Genomic DNA, 14,070 nt, shown 5'->3' with positions numbered 1-14,070 from the left:
CCTGGAGGACGGAAGGACAGGGAAGCGTGTTAACCTGGAGCCCAGCGCAAAGCAGAGCCTCGGTGAGTGGCAGATATTCTTTTTTTAGACGGAGCGTGGTGCTTTTTGTCTGACCCCGTGCCTGCACACATGCCATTTCCTCTGGGCTCATGCGGTGGCCCTTGAGAGTGAGGCTCCCCCCACACTCCAGACGGCGCTTGCCAACATCTGACAAACATCAGCCTCTAGCCCCAGCGCCGCAGCCTCCGAGGAGCTTTCCTGGTCCGTCTGATGCTGCTTTCCTGGGATGTCCTGCGTTTTCTCTTTGTTCCTCTCAAAACGAACACGAAAGTCACATTCGGTTCCCCAGGGAGTCTGGGGCTAGTCATTCTTGCCCCAGGAACCTGGGTGGGTTCAGGGAGCCAGGCCTCCCTCTACCACCAGCATTTCCTTCCTTCTCCCCATATCACCCCAGACATCTCCCCTCCAGCCCCAAAAATCTGCAAAAGGGAGAGAACTCATGGTCACAGAGATGGAGACCTTTCTATTAGGAGCTGGAGACCCTCACCAACGTTCTTCCAACAATGCCAGGACATAGTTGATACAATCCCATTTCATAGATGGGAAAATTGAGGCTTACAAAGGCTCGGGAGCTTGCCCAAGGTCACACATCCTGCATTCACAAGCTGTGCTCCAGCTGTACGGACTCTGTGGCGCTCTCTCTCAGCCCTGTACCCCACACATACTGTTCCTTCTGATCGTCTCCCCCTCCACACCTCCTCTGCCTGCCCCCAAGACCCAGCACGGGGCTTGGCACATAGTAGGTCTACAGTCAGAGGCCAAAATCACCCCCCACCCCCGGGCTAATGTTCTGTTCCACCAGAACAACATTCATGACTTCAGCCATTGCCACCTACAACCTGCGCTGTATTTAGCTACTATTTTTCTTCCAGCTGACTCTTCTTTTAAGTGCATTTTAAGGAGGAAAAAGTTATCATTATTATAAACGGGAAACCAATATCACTTGCCATAAAAAGAAGGAAAATAAACACATGACTATTACAATTAAAAATGTTCCTCTGCAAACTACCTAACATCATTTCACTTCCCACACTTTGGGGACCGCGAGACTGTGCCGAGCTGCTTCTGAAGTGCTAGAAATGTCCCCATCCCATCCCCACTGTGACAATGACAATCCCTCATGCAGGGGAAGCTGTTTTCGCTGTACACAGATAATTAATCACCATACGATGTGACAAAGACTGCGACAGGGACGTGCAAGGGGTACTGTGGGTGTGCAAGGAGAGGAAGAAAATGCTCAGCTTAGGGATGGCTTTCCTGGAGGAAGTGACACTTGAATGAAGGCTTGAAGAATGAGTTAGGAGGGAGTCAGGAGAGGCTGAATGGGAAGGGCATGTGAGGCAGAGGGAACAGTGGAGGCAAAGGCGAGGAGGTGAGTGACAGCACGGTCCGTGGGAATGAGTAAGTGTTGGCAAGGGTTGGCAGCTCTCTGAGGCCCCCTGGCTGGACTATGTCCACCTGCCCACATCCCTGCCTGCTCCTCTGGTGCTCCCCACCCCTGCCCTGCCCCACACTGCCCTTTTCCTCGCCTCTGTTCACTCCCACCCCAGCGAGCCCTCTGGAAATGTCTGGTTTGCAAGCCCTGAATGTGCTCCGTGACCATCTTTTAGAATCCCAATGGCTGGATGAGGGGACTGAGGCTGTGCGGACAGCTTCTCAGCACTCTGGAGAAAGCTGGAACCAGGGCCTCCAGCCGCCAGCTCGGACAGCCCGCCTCGGTGGGAAAACCGGGTTCGCACCACGGCAATGGCTTTGGCCCTAGCCCCGCTGCGCCCACACCCCCTCTCCTTCCTGGAGACTGCACAGAAGAAAGCAATCAGGAGGCCTTGATTGCACAGGCTGGGGAGGCCCGTAGGCCCCTCTGGCTATGTGTGAACGAGCAGTGTGCATTTCAGAAATATTTGAGCTAAAAGGGGAGACACACTGAAGTCGTTAGTGTGGAGCCGACAGGAGGGTGGCTGCACGTGGAGGCCCTGGCGGACGCTACCACCACCCCCTGTTTCAGGCTGGGGCAGGCGGCCACCGTCTGCTCCCCGATCCAGCCCTGGTCAGCTCTGTCTGACCCCTGCGGGGGCCGCGGACACTGTTTGTCTGGACTAATGGCAGTGTGTGAGAGTTCCAAAGAGACGAGGAGGAACTTTCATTAAGCACCTACTGTGTGCCGGGCACTGAGACAAGCACTCTAAATACGGCTTCGGCTCATGACGACCTGTGAGGTATATGCTATTAACCCCGTTTTATAGATGCAGAAACTGAGGTCAGGGAGGTAAAGCAACCTTCACAAGGGCACACAGGTGAATCTGGCATTTGAAATCACACTGTCTCATTTTACATCCGCAGGACTGCTTTTTTTTAAGTGAGAGAGTGCAAGTGTGTGTGTGTGGGGGTGGGGCAGAGGGAGAGGCAGAGAGTCTTAAGGAGGCTCCACACTCAGTGCAGAGCCTGACGCGGGGCTGGATCCCACGACCCTGAGATCATGAGCTGAGCCGAAATCGAGAGTCAGACGCTTGACCGACTGAGCCACCCAGGTGCCCCCATCTGCATGGTTTTTCAGATGTTGCAGGTATAGCCTTAAAAAAACAGACAACATACACACACACACAATCACTAGGGCTCTCTGTATGTTTATTCTCCCCCTCTGTGTGGGCCTGAGTGAGGACAGGAGGGGAAAGAGGGAAGGGCAGCAGGGGAGTGGGGCTCAGACACTCCAAGCTAGAACCTTGGCTCTGGCACTCTCCAGGGTATGACCACAGGTGAGCCTGTGTTCCTCTCTGGCCCTCAGTTTCCCATCTGTAAAATGGGTCATGTGAGCATTAGGTGACATCAGGTAGGGGAGTCCTACTGATCTGCCGTCTCCCAGGGCCCTCATTTTCGTGGAAGCTTTGTCTCTGCCTCCTTCACTGCTGTATCCCTAGCACCGAGAACTGGTTCTGGCCCCCAGTAGATGTATTTGACCTCTACGTGGCAGCTGGGTGATGTTTCTAAAGTCCATGTCTGATCATGTCTTAACTGAGCTTAATGCCCTTCAGAGCTCCTGCTGCCGGTGAAAGTCTTAGCCCTTAGCTCCCTGCCTTCAAGGCTCCTGCTGGCCAGGCCAGTAAATTATCTTCCAGCCATACTCTCTTGTGTCCCTAGTGTCCAGCCACCCTGAAGTTCTTCTGCAAGCATGGCCCTGGTCACTTGACCATTCCAGGTTTCTCTGCCTAGAATGCCTGGCCCTTCCAGCTTTGTTAGCCTGGCTAACTTCTCTTCCAAAACTTAACTCGAAGGCTCTTTCTTCCTGTCCCTGAATTCTCCTGGGTTAAGTAACAAGATCATGGTCATTCCATGAACATCTAATCTACCTAATGTGTGCCAGGCCCTGTGCGGGGCACTGGGGGTGTCAAAATACATTAGCAAATCCTTCCCTCAAGGAGCTTCCAGATTAGTGCCTGACCCATGAACTTTCTACACAAAGAGGCAGGGTGAGAATCCTGGTCCCGGTTGGGGCCCAGGAAACCCAGGGGCAGAAGGCAGCAGCTTTGACCAGGAAATTAGCAAAGGCGGAGGCAGCGTTTGAGCTGTGGCAGAAGATGGCAAGGGCATGCCATGTGCAGGGCACAGAGGCATCAAAGGCTCAGAGGCGGGAAACTGCAGGGCACTTTGGACAACAGTAAAATCTGAGGAGTGGTTCTCAGTTGTGAGCTCTGGGCTAAGAGTTTAGCGTTCGTTATCTCATTTCGTGGTACCGATTTGTGAAGCAGGTAGTACTGGATTATCTCCCTTTATGGATGGAAAAACTCAAGTTAGGAGAGATGGTTCAAGGTCTGCATGGCCAGGGAGGGGTGCATCTGTGTCTGCCTCCCGTCAAAGCGCATGTACTTACCCCTGCACCATGCTAGAGTTTCTGTCCCATGTGGTAGAAACAAAATGCTTCATGGAAGGCTATGGGAGCTTAGGATGGGGCCAGAACTTGTAGGGCCCTGAATGTGAGTCTAAGGAGTTTGGATCTTGTCCCATAGGCAATGGGGAGTTATGGAGGATTCCTGAGAAGGGTAGTGACGTCTCCTGAAAATGGACAGACTCCTAGTAGTTGTTCCCTGGGGTCTTTGTTCCAGACTGGCCAGCAGCCCACAGCCCAGGTAGCAAATCAGCCTGGTGCATGACCCAAGCAGCAGATGCTGCTCTGGACCCTTTCCGGCTGCTCCCTGTCTGGGGCTGATAGGGGGCTGCGGTGACTCGAACACAGGCCTGTCTACCCTACCATGGGCCATACCAGGCAGTCAATGGCTGGGAGTTGGAGCATTCTTTCCACGGTCCACAACCACATTAGAAATTCCAAGAGGAGGCAACAGGCAGGAGCCAGGAGATGAAGTTCAAGGCCATTGACAAACTGGGTGACTTGGAAAAGTCACTTCACCTCTCTGAGCCTCAGTTTCCTTGTCTGTAAAATGGGGATCACAAAATCCTTGCTCTGTGTGCTTCGCAGGGTTGCTTTGAAGATCCAAGGAGGCATTGGGTGCAAACTTTTTTTTTTTTTAAGATTTATTTATTTGAGAGAGAGAGAGAGGAGTGCATGAATAGGGGTGGGGCAGAGGGAGGAAGAGAGTGAATCTCAAGCAGACTCCCCACTAAGCATGGTGGAGCCCGACGCAGGGCTCCATCTAATGACCCTGAGATCATGACCTGAGCCAAAATCAGAAGTCAGATGGTTAACAGACTGAGCCACCCAGGCGCCCTGCAAAGGGAAGGCAACAGTGAAAATGGCTAATGCTCATGGAGGCTGATGGTGGGCGGGTGCTTCATCCACACTGTCTATCTCACTGTCATCCCAGAGCAAGCTTCCGGGGAAAACGAGGCTTGGAGCGAGAACTCCCCCAGGACCACATGGCCAGTAAGGGGTGGGGCAGGATCTGACCCCTTTGGTCTGACCTGGAAACCACCAGGCTATGCCGCCTCACAAATGGGAGGGAAAAATCACAGCTTCATGTCCCATGCCCTTGGTCCATGAGCCAGTCACACCACACACCCTGCAAAGCTAACACTATTGTCCCCATCATGCGGATGAGGAACCCGAGTTCAGAAAGGCTAAGAGCCTGCCCAAAGTCACACAGCCAGAAAGAAGCAGAGCTGGATTTGAACCCAGATCAGCCCCATTGGCTTCCCCAAGGCCTCTCCCCTGAAAACCAATGAAGATCCGCGGCTACCAGAGTCTCGGCCCAAAGCAAGGCGAGTGGGGGGTGGCGGTGCCCAGAGGAGCCCCGAGCCGGCTCCAGGAAGACCGCGGACTTTCTAAGGTGACACCAGCCAACAGGCAGCACGTTGTTTTTCCAGCTCGGGCCCCCCTCTCCGCCCTCAGGCCCACGGAAAGGGGACCCAGCTAATGTAAAATCCTTCTGCCCCTACCCCTCCTCTGCCTCGGTTGCCTGCCTGGAGCTGGCTCTTGTTTTCTCAGGCTCAGGCGGAGGAGTCCCCGCGACGCCGGTTCCTCCGCTCCGTCCCCCGCCTGCCCGCTGCTGGCCTGGGCATCCGCCAGCGCCGGCCGCCCGCCTGAAACCCAATCCTCCTGGCCAGCCGGGTTGCTCGCTAACAGCGGGCCGCATTGTGCGGCAGGGGCTTCGGGAGAGTTTGGATTCGCTGCTTGGGGACCCACTTAACCTCCGCAAAGGACAGGATGATGGATGGAGGGCTGGGAAGGGGTGGCTGGGGGTGGGGCGGGTGGTAAATGAACACCAGGGCTTGCCTGCGGAAGGGGCGGGGTGGGGGGGAGGGTAGCAGGCACGAGAAGAGCTCTGCACACAGAAGAGCTTCGGGAGTCCTCACGACAACCCTGAGGGATGCTGGTTACCGGTCCCACTTGATGCACAAGCAAGCTGAAGCTCTGAGAGGTTAGGTGACTTGGCCAAGGCCGCACAGCACATCAGAAGTTGAACCCAAGCCTATTGCCCTTGAGCCTTCCTGATGCACCAAGCTGCCTCCCGCAGGAAGCATCGGCTCTATGATTTTTAACCTTTAAAGCCCCTTTCCTTAAGTGAATCCACAGACGCTTCCCACCTATTAAGTAGGTAATAAAAATAAAGTGATGGCAGTCAGCATTACTGAGAACCAACTGTGTTCCCTGTGCGGTGCCATGCGCTCTTTGACTTCATTTCCTGAGATCCTCACAATGACCGATTAGTTCAAAACAATTGTCACGGCCATTTAAAAGGAGGGGAGAGAATGTCAACTATACTTCAATAACAAAATTAAGAAAATAAGCAAGAGGAGAGGAAACTCGTCCCCCTGCCCTGCGACCTTGACTCATCAGCCCAACTGGACTGTGAGCGCCTTGCGGCCCAGGCTGAGTGTGGCTCGCTGCTCAAACCATCTAACCCCCCACCTCGTCCCCTCCCTCCCCCCCCACCCGGCCCACCCAGACATCAGATGCTCCCTCCTGCTTACACCATCAGTCTGGGTGTCTGGATTTTTCCTCCGGGAAATATGGTCTTTGGTATCAAGATGACTCCATATACTATATCATTCTAAGTGCTTACTTAGTGCCAACCACTGTGCTGTCACCGCTCGGATGCTCACAACACCCCATGAGACAGAATTATTATTGTCCCCATTCGCTCATCCACCCATCATCCGTCTCTACCCATTCATCCACTCACCCTCACTTACCCTCTCCATTTGTCTGCCGTTCCACTAGCCCAGTAACGCACCACTGGTTCGCCCATCCACTGGTACATCTAGCATCCCACTTTGGTAATCCATTCATCATTCATATATTTCTCCATTAACCCAACTTCCCTTCCTTCCGTCATCTCTTCCTCCCCAGCTTCCTACACATGTGGGGAAATGAGCTGCAGAGAGGTGAAGCACCTTGCCCAGGGTCACGTAGCTAGTGAGCAGCAGATCCGGGAGCCGAACACAGGTATGCTTTGTAGCCTCCCACTTTCTCACTTTATTTTTAACTGTCCTGTTGCACGCAGGTTTACTATTACGTCACCTGAAATCCTTCTGGATGTGTGTGGAGTGTAAATTACAACTCAATAAGACACAGGCCACTGTAAGTCCAAGCCAGGGTCTGTCAGGTTGGAGTCAATTAGCAAGCCTGCTGCAGGACCTGCTGGGACTGGATTTATTTGCCTAATTGGCACTGGTTTCTCCCAGTGAAGGGCAATTAACTCAAATCCCAGAATCCAGACCACCCCTCTGCTTCTGGGCAAGATGTCAGGCATTTAGCTACATGAAATTTTATTGTTCGTTCATCTACCCACTGACCTACACCCCCACTCATCCATCTTTCCAACCATCCAATCCTTGCAATCATCCATAAACTATCTTGCTATCTACTCACCCATCCACCTACCTATTTACCCACCTGCACACCCTTATCCTTCCGTCCATCCATCTACCCACTCACTTACCCAAAGTCCACCCACCCATCCATCTACCTACCCATTCTCATACCCATCCATCCACTGAACCAGCAAATCCAAGCAAATACTTAGGAAATCATTCTGCCTTCTCGCCATTTGACCATTCATCCATCTGTTCACCCTCTCACTCACCCCATCCATCAGTCTATTATTCCATTCCCCAATAATCCACCATCCATTTGCTGCACCATACATCTAGCATCCCACTCAGGTATCCATCCAGCCGTCCACCATCCATCTTCCCATTGAACCAACCTCCCTCCTTCCCTCCCTCCCTCCCTTTCTTTTCATTTATCTACCCACCTGACCATTCACTTTCCTGTCCTTCCATTCACACCACTTATATATCTAAAAATCTGCTACCCGTCTATCTACTCCTGCCATCCAGCTAGGCTGCATTTATTGAACACCTACTATGTGTTAGGCCCATGCTAAGTATTGGAGAATCAAAAATATACACTGTCGGGGCGCCTGGGTGGCTCAGTTGGTTAAGCGACTGCCTTCAGCTCAGGTCATGATCCTGGAGTCCCAGGATCGAGTCCCGCATCGGGGTCCCTGCTCGGCGGGGAGTCTGCTTCTCCCTCTGACCCTCCCCCGTCTCATGCTCTCTCTCTATCTCATTCTCTCTCTCAAATAAATAAAAATAAAAAATCTTAAAAAAAAATATACACTGTCACTTTCCTTAAGAAATGTTCTGATTTGGGACAAACTCAGAGGAGACTTCCCAAATGGGTGACACCTGGCCGGAACCCCAAATACTGACTAGAAGACAGTTAGGCTGGAAGGAGGGCAAAAAGAGAAGGAGAAAGGAACAGCTTGTGCAAACGCCGGTAGGAGAGAATGTGCACAGCCCCTACAGGGAGCCATAAGAGGGAGAAGGAAGGCCTAGGAGAAGAGACTCCAAACACCGCAAGGAGCCTTGAATGCCTGGCCAAATGGCTAAGATCATCCTGAGGGCAGCAGGGAGCCATTGGAAGGGGGCAGAGGGGGGGTGGCCTGATTCAGTGTCACTGCATTCTCTTGAGTCCATTGATTCATGGGTCTCTTGATCCATTTTGTAGATGAGGAAATTGCAGCCCAGGGGTCAGAGAGGTATATAGGACTGTCCCAGGCTGCACAGCTGGTCATGGGCAGAGTAAAAATTCCACCCCAGTTTTGATGGCTCCAAAGCCCTCGCTCATTCTGAGAGTAGCCGCAGTTTCCAGAATGCCTGCCTCCGCCCTATGTTAACACTCCTCTCCAGTTCTGCATCTGTGGCCCTCGGCAGCAATGGGTGCAGTGACAGAACCCCCAGGGCACCGTCTCTGCTCGGCATGACTCCACCTTCTCCCTCGGGGTCCCTGGGCTCGCTTGCCAACTGCGCCTGGCATCTCGGGCGGGTAAGCGCACATGGCTCTGCTGGGGCATTCGCTCATGTGTCCGTGTTTCACAGGAGAGCCACCCAGCAAGTTCCTGTCATCGTCTTCGTGATCAGAGCCTCCATGTCTTTGTCATCAGCTACTGCTCATTCCCCACGGCCCCCGACCCCTGAGATGAAGCCAGATGAAGAACCAGGCCTGAGAGCTCCTGGCATGAGCTGCTGGGGCTTGCGGCATGGCTGTGCTCAGAAGCGTTGATGACAAAGGAAGGACCTGGGAAGGAACAGGGCTTGAAATGAGGGGGCTTTTAGAGTGGGGAAGACACTGGGGGAGGGACACCCTGAGCCAGATACAGGGAGGGGACAGGCCAGATGGGGAGAGAATACCACCCCCGCCACCAGCATCCGCATCACCATGGAGAGACCGTTCACTGAGCACCTACTCTATGCCAGGCCCCGTGCCATGCCATGGACATCCAGCATCGCACCTGAGTTCATCCAAGCTTCCCAAAAACCTTCAAGGGATGTAGCACTGTTCCCATTTTGCAGATGAGCAAACTGAGGCTCAGCGAGGCCAAGGTAGTGGGCTAGGATCTCCTGCAAGTCGGTGACAAAGGTGGATTGATTTCTGAGCTGTATGACCCAAACTCTTTTCATGACTCCAAGGCAACTCTGGGGAGTCCACAGGCTGGGGGGGCGGGGCAGTGGGTGAGGGCCAAAGCAGGTGGTGCGGTCAGGAAGTGGGAGCTTCTAGGTCTGAGGGTGGTAGCATGGAATCAGGGAGTAGGCATGGTCTGATCTGGAGGTGGGAGGCTGTTGCCAGGGAGGCTGAGTGCTGAAGCTGAGTCCTGTGCTCTTCCTACCGCAACTGAAGGTGCCTTTGCAGCCTGACGAGTGTGAGGAGGAGGGCTCTGCCTGCTCCAGGAGGTACCCGGGGTGGGCTGTGATAGTCACATCACCTGCAATGGGGCTTTTCTGGGCTTCTGGGAGTGGCTGGCGGCAGAGGAGACTTCTTGCCCATGTGAGAGATCCTTTCGTTTCATGAAGTCATGGAAAGCTTCCAAGGGGAGTCGGCCACCATGTTGGGAGGGCAGGGTCCCTCTTCCTCATCTATGATTTTATAGCCCTGCCCTGGGAAGCTGACCAGGTATTGCTGGGCCAGGCAGAGATGCTGCCATCAGTCGTCCTGAGGGGATGCTCCAGACCTGTCTGACAGTCAAGACCTTCTATGGGCTGGCCCTGGCCTCTGACCCCGACTGCACCTCCCCCCATCCCACAGGGCCAGGCTCCCTGTTGGAGGCCATGGCTTCAGTTCTCCCATGGCTGAGCCTTTGCCGTTGGTCATACCCCTGCCTGGAACACCCTCTCCGAAAAGGTGGGACCATGGCAGATAGCAGAAGCGAGGCCCAGGGCAGGAAAGAGGAATTCCTTAAATGTGGTAGACACTTCTTTTGCCCCCATCGGCTGCCTAAGCTGCTTCCCCTTTCCCCCTACCTTCTTCATTTGGAAAATTCCTCTTTACCCTTTAAGACTTAACTCAGGCATCTCTTCTTCCAGGAAGCCTTCCCTGACCACCCTTGACCCCCTTCCCTGGCCTGGGTTAGATAGGCTTTCTCTGGACAACAAGTTTGTCTGATGCCCTTTCCTAGCTGGTATTTGGACGGGGCAGGGGTCCTGCAAGGCTGACTGCTGAGTGGAACATGGTGGTCCTTGGTGTCCAGGGTGACCAGGAGCTGGCTCCCCCCGGGGCACAAGGAGAGTCTACATCAGACAGTGAGCAGATGGCCTCAAGCTCACAAACATGACAGGCTCAGCCTGCCTCAGAGCTGAGCCAAAGAGGAGCCTTCCCAAGCTGCTGGCTGTGCCTCCAGGCTTGTCTATCAGGGAGCAGGAGGCCACAGGACCTCTGGCCGCAGTCAGGCCAGCTTCCTGCCCTGATCAGCCCTCAATCCCACAGGCCCACGTGGGCCTCTCCCTCACCGGGAATTCTGTGGTGGTGGTGGTTGCGGGGGCAGCTCTGACAGACGCGATGCTTGCAGCAGGCCAAGGAATTCCTGTTCTAATGAGAAAGTGGGTCTGGAACCTCACGTGTCTCAGCGCACTGCTGTGTACCCTACAGGATGGGATGCTTCTCTGACAGGGTCAAGGTGTGTGGGGGGCGGTCCTGCGCCCTCATGCTGACTGGAGCTCCTGATCCCTTCCCTGCCGGTCCTCTCCTCCCCACACCCACCCTGGGTCTGGCACTTCCGTGACCTCATCCGGGAAATGGGAGCACTAAACAAGACTTACCCCTAGGTGCGGATGCAGAGCTCTGATCTTAGCACAGGGCCTGGTACAGTCACCCTGGTTTGGGAGAGGTTAGTACCAGTTTTTATCACCCCTGCTTGCCAGGAGGCCACGGGACTGAGAACAGCTCCCAGAGAAACTCCGGGTAGGGTGGGACGGGCAGCTGCGTTTGAACAGGGATAATCGTCAGAATCCGGATGTCTGGCTATTGGGTACCTATTATGTGTCAAGCACTATGGAGCTGCCATTTGGTCCCCACTCGACAGATGAGAAAACTGAGGCTCAGAGAAGGCCAGCGACTTGCCTGTGGTCTCTAGGGAGCTGGTGGTAGCATGGGGATTCTGAGCGTGGTCTGGGACTTCCTGCTACCTCCCGTCAACACTCAGAAAGTCCCCCGTGCTGGGCCTGGCAGGGAGCATTAACTTGGCCTTATTTAAAGTTGCAATTATCTGTCCCATTTCCCGCTGGTTATAGCTGAGCTCTCTGGGGAGGCAGGAAGACCCTGATGGAGGATGCCACGAACAGGGAGTTTCTCAGGAATCCTCCCCTGAGCCTGTGACTAAGTGAGCACAGAGGATGTGGGTTCTCATCCTGTTCCTGGGCCTCTCTCTCTGCCCCTGCCCCAGGGAGCTGACCAGGCCAGCACGGTGGCTGGGAGGGTGGACGGGTGCCTTGTCAGTCCTGCAGAGGCGGCAAAGGGCTCACACCATGGGCCAAGGCACAAGACAGCTCCCAATGTAGAGATGGGGAGACTGAGGCTGCAGTGTGCGTGGAACACAGACCCAGAGATGGGCCTCAGAAAGCCCACTGAGAGGTGGAAAGACGAAGCTAGGGAAGGGCCCTGAGGACTGAGCAGAGAGTAACAGGGCTCACAGAATGGATTCGGGCTTTTCAATGGGCTGCTGCCTCTTGAAGGCCTTGCAGGGGACAGAGTGCCATGGGAGCCCCGTTCCACAGACAAAAAGCCTCAGAAAGGAAGGGCTGGGTGAAAGCTGCATGTTGGCCGCTCAGCGGTATGGCCAGCATCAGGCTCAGTGAAGACAAGTCAGTGGGCCAAGATCCTGTGCCAGTTGGTTGGGGAAGGCAGACTTGATTTCTGGGCTGTGTAACCCAAACTCCTTTCCTGACCCCCAAGGCCAGATAGTCTGACTCCCCATCCCCCTCTTCCCACTCAGACACAGGATGATCCAGGCACACACCCACTCCTCTTTCCTGTGTGCAGTCTCAACAACAGCCCCCACCCCATCTTCTCCCCTCTGATTTCAACAGGCTCCCTCCCTGCGCACCTGCTGTGCATCTGCAGCCCCTGCCTGGAGGCTCCTAGGCTGGCTAGAGGGATACCCTCAGTGCTTGCCATGAGGGTGAGGCACACATGCTGGGCTGGGGGACAAGAGGAGCAGGAGAGTAGGAACCCAGGTGTTTGGTCCAAACACAGGGAAGCAGCATATCCTGCATATTCCAGGGAGCGGACGGTGTGGGATCAGCAGCCAGATCTACATTTGAACCCTTCTTCCTACCCCAGTGACCTCAGGCAAGCCACTTCCTTCCCTCTCTGAGCTGTGGACTGGGGATAACATTAGCACCTGGCAGGTGGCTGTGACAATTAGTGAGCTCATGCACGGAGGATGTTTAGCTCAGTGCCTGGCTAGAGTAAGTGCTCAGTAAAATACTGGCTGTCATTACTAAAACTCCAATTTCTACACAACCTGGCACAGTCGCTCAGTAAAGGAAGTTTTGGTATTGTGATTATTCCCAACATTAGCCAGACCCCTCTGGTCAAGGCTAAAGCAGACTCTGGGTCTGTGGTAGATAGAACTATGTCCGCCCCTCCCCCGCCCCCCACCCCCCACAAAGGGGTCCATGTCCTCATCCCCAGAACCTGTGATGGTTTTACAGAGCAGAAAGGACTTTGCAAACAAGATTAAGTTGAGGATTGTGAGATGGGGAGAGTTCCCTGGATTGTCCAGTTGGGCCCAGTGCAATCACAAGGGTCCCGGCGAGAGGCAGGAGGGCCACAGTCCGAGAGATGGGGGGATATGAGCAGAGGGCACAGACGGCCGGAGGGGCTTACCAGCCAGGGAAAGAAGCTGGAAGAGGCAACGAAATGGATTCATCCCCAGAGCCCCTGGGGAAATGCAGCCCCACTGATACCTCGATTTCCGCCCAGGGAGACCCAGTTCCGACTTCTGAGCCCCAGTGCTGGAAGATAGGAACTGTGCTGTTTTGAGCCACTGACATGTGGTCGTTTGTTACAGCAGCAGTAGGAAAACCACGATACCATCCTTAATCGAGAAAGTGCTCCTTTCTGGCACGCTGGCAACCGCCCCAGCCTTAAGAACCCATCGAGGAAAGGTCCAGCCCCTCTGCCGAGAGGGGGCAGCGGTGGGGGCTGGGGGGTCCGAGGCTGTGCTGATGACAGTCCCCTCTCCAGCATTCCCAGCCCTGCCTTCCAGCGGCACACGTGTCCAGGAGAGGCCTGTGGCTGTGGCAGGGCAGATGCTGGTCCCATGTCACTGGGCACCGCTGGGCCCAGCAAGTCTCTGTTCTGGACTCATGAGAGAGCCGGTAGGGATGGGCTATTCTATTCTACCGTCTATCCAGTACTTACCATGGGCCAAGCCCTGCCCAGGGCCCAATCTTCACAGAGGCTGGGAACTATGAACCAGCCCCATCATACAGATGAAGAAACCGAGGCTCAGAGAATGAAGCAACGTGCCCAAGGTCGCCTGGCTTCCGCAGGAGCAAGCACAGGCGTGGGCAGCCGCAGCCCTCTCTGGATTCCCTGTCTGCAGCCAGTCCCACCAGCCAGGGGCCCTCTGTCGCAGGCCGGGCTGTGGCACCTGGGGCTACTCCCTGCCCCAGATCCCTTGGGGCCTCGGGGGTACGAACTGTGCTTCCTCGGCCTCGCAGAGGTCGGCACAGTAGGCAAGGTCACAGGGCGGGAGGCCCCTCCGAGCGCTGGGC

This window comes from Neomonachus schauinslandi, chromosome 4, assembly GCF_002201575.2.
Source record: "Neomonachus schauinslandi chromosome 4, ASM220157v2, whole genome shotgun sequence".
In the NCBI taxonomy this organism is placed as follows: Eukaryota; Metazoa; Chordata; class Mammalia; order Carnivora; family Phocidae; genus Neomonachus; species Neomonachus schauinslandi.
The sequence above is the reverse complement of the archived record's forward strand: the minus strand, read 5'-3'. Positions refer to the sequence as shown.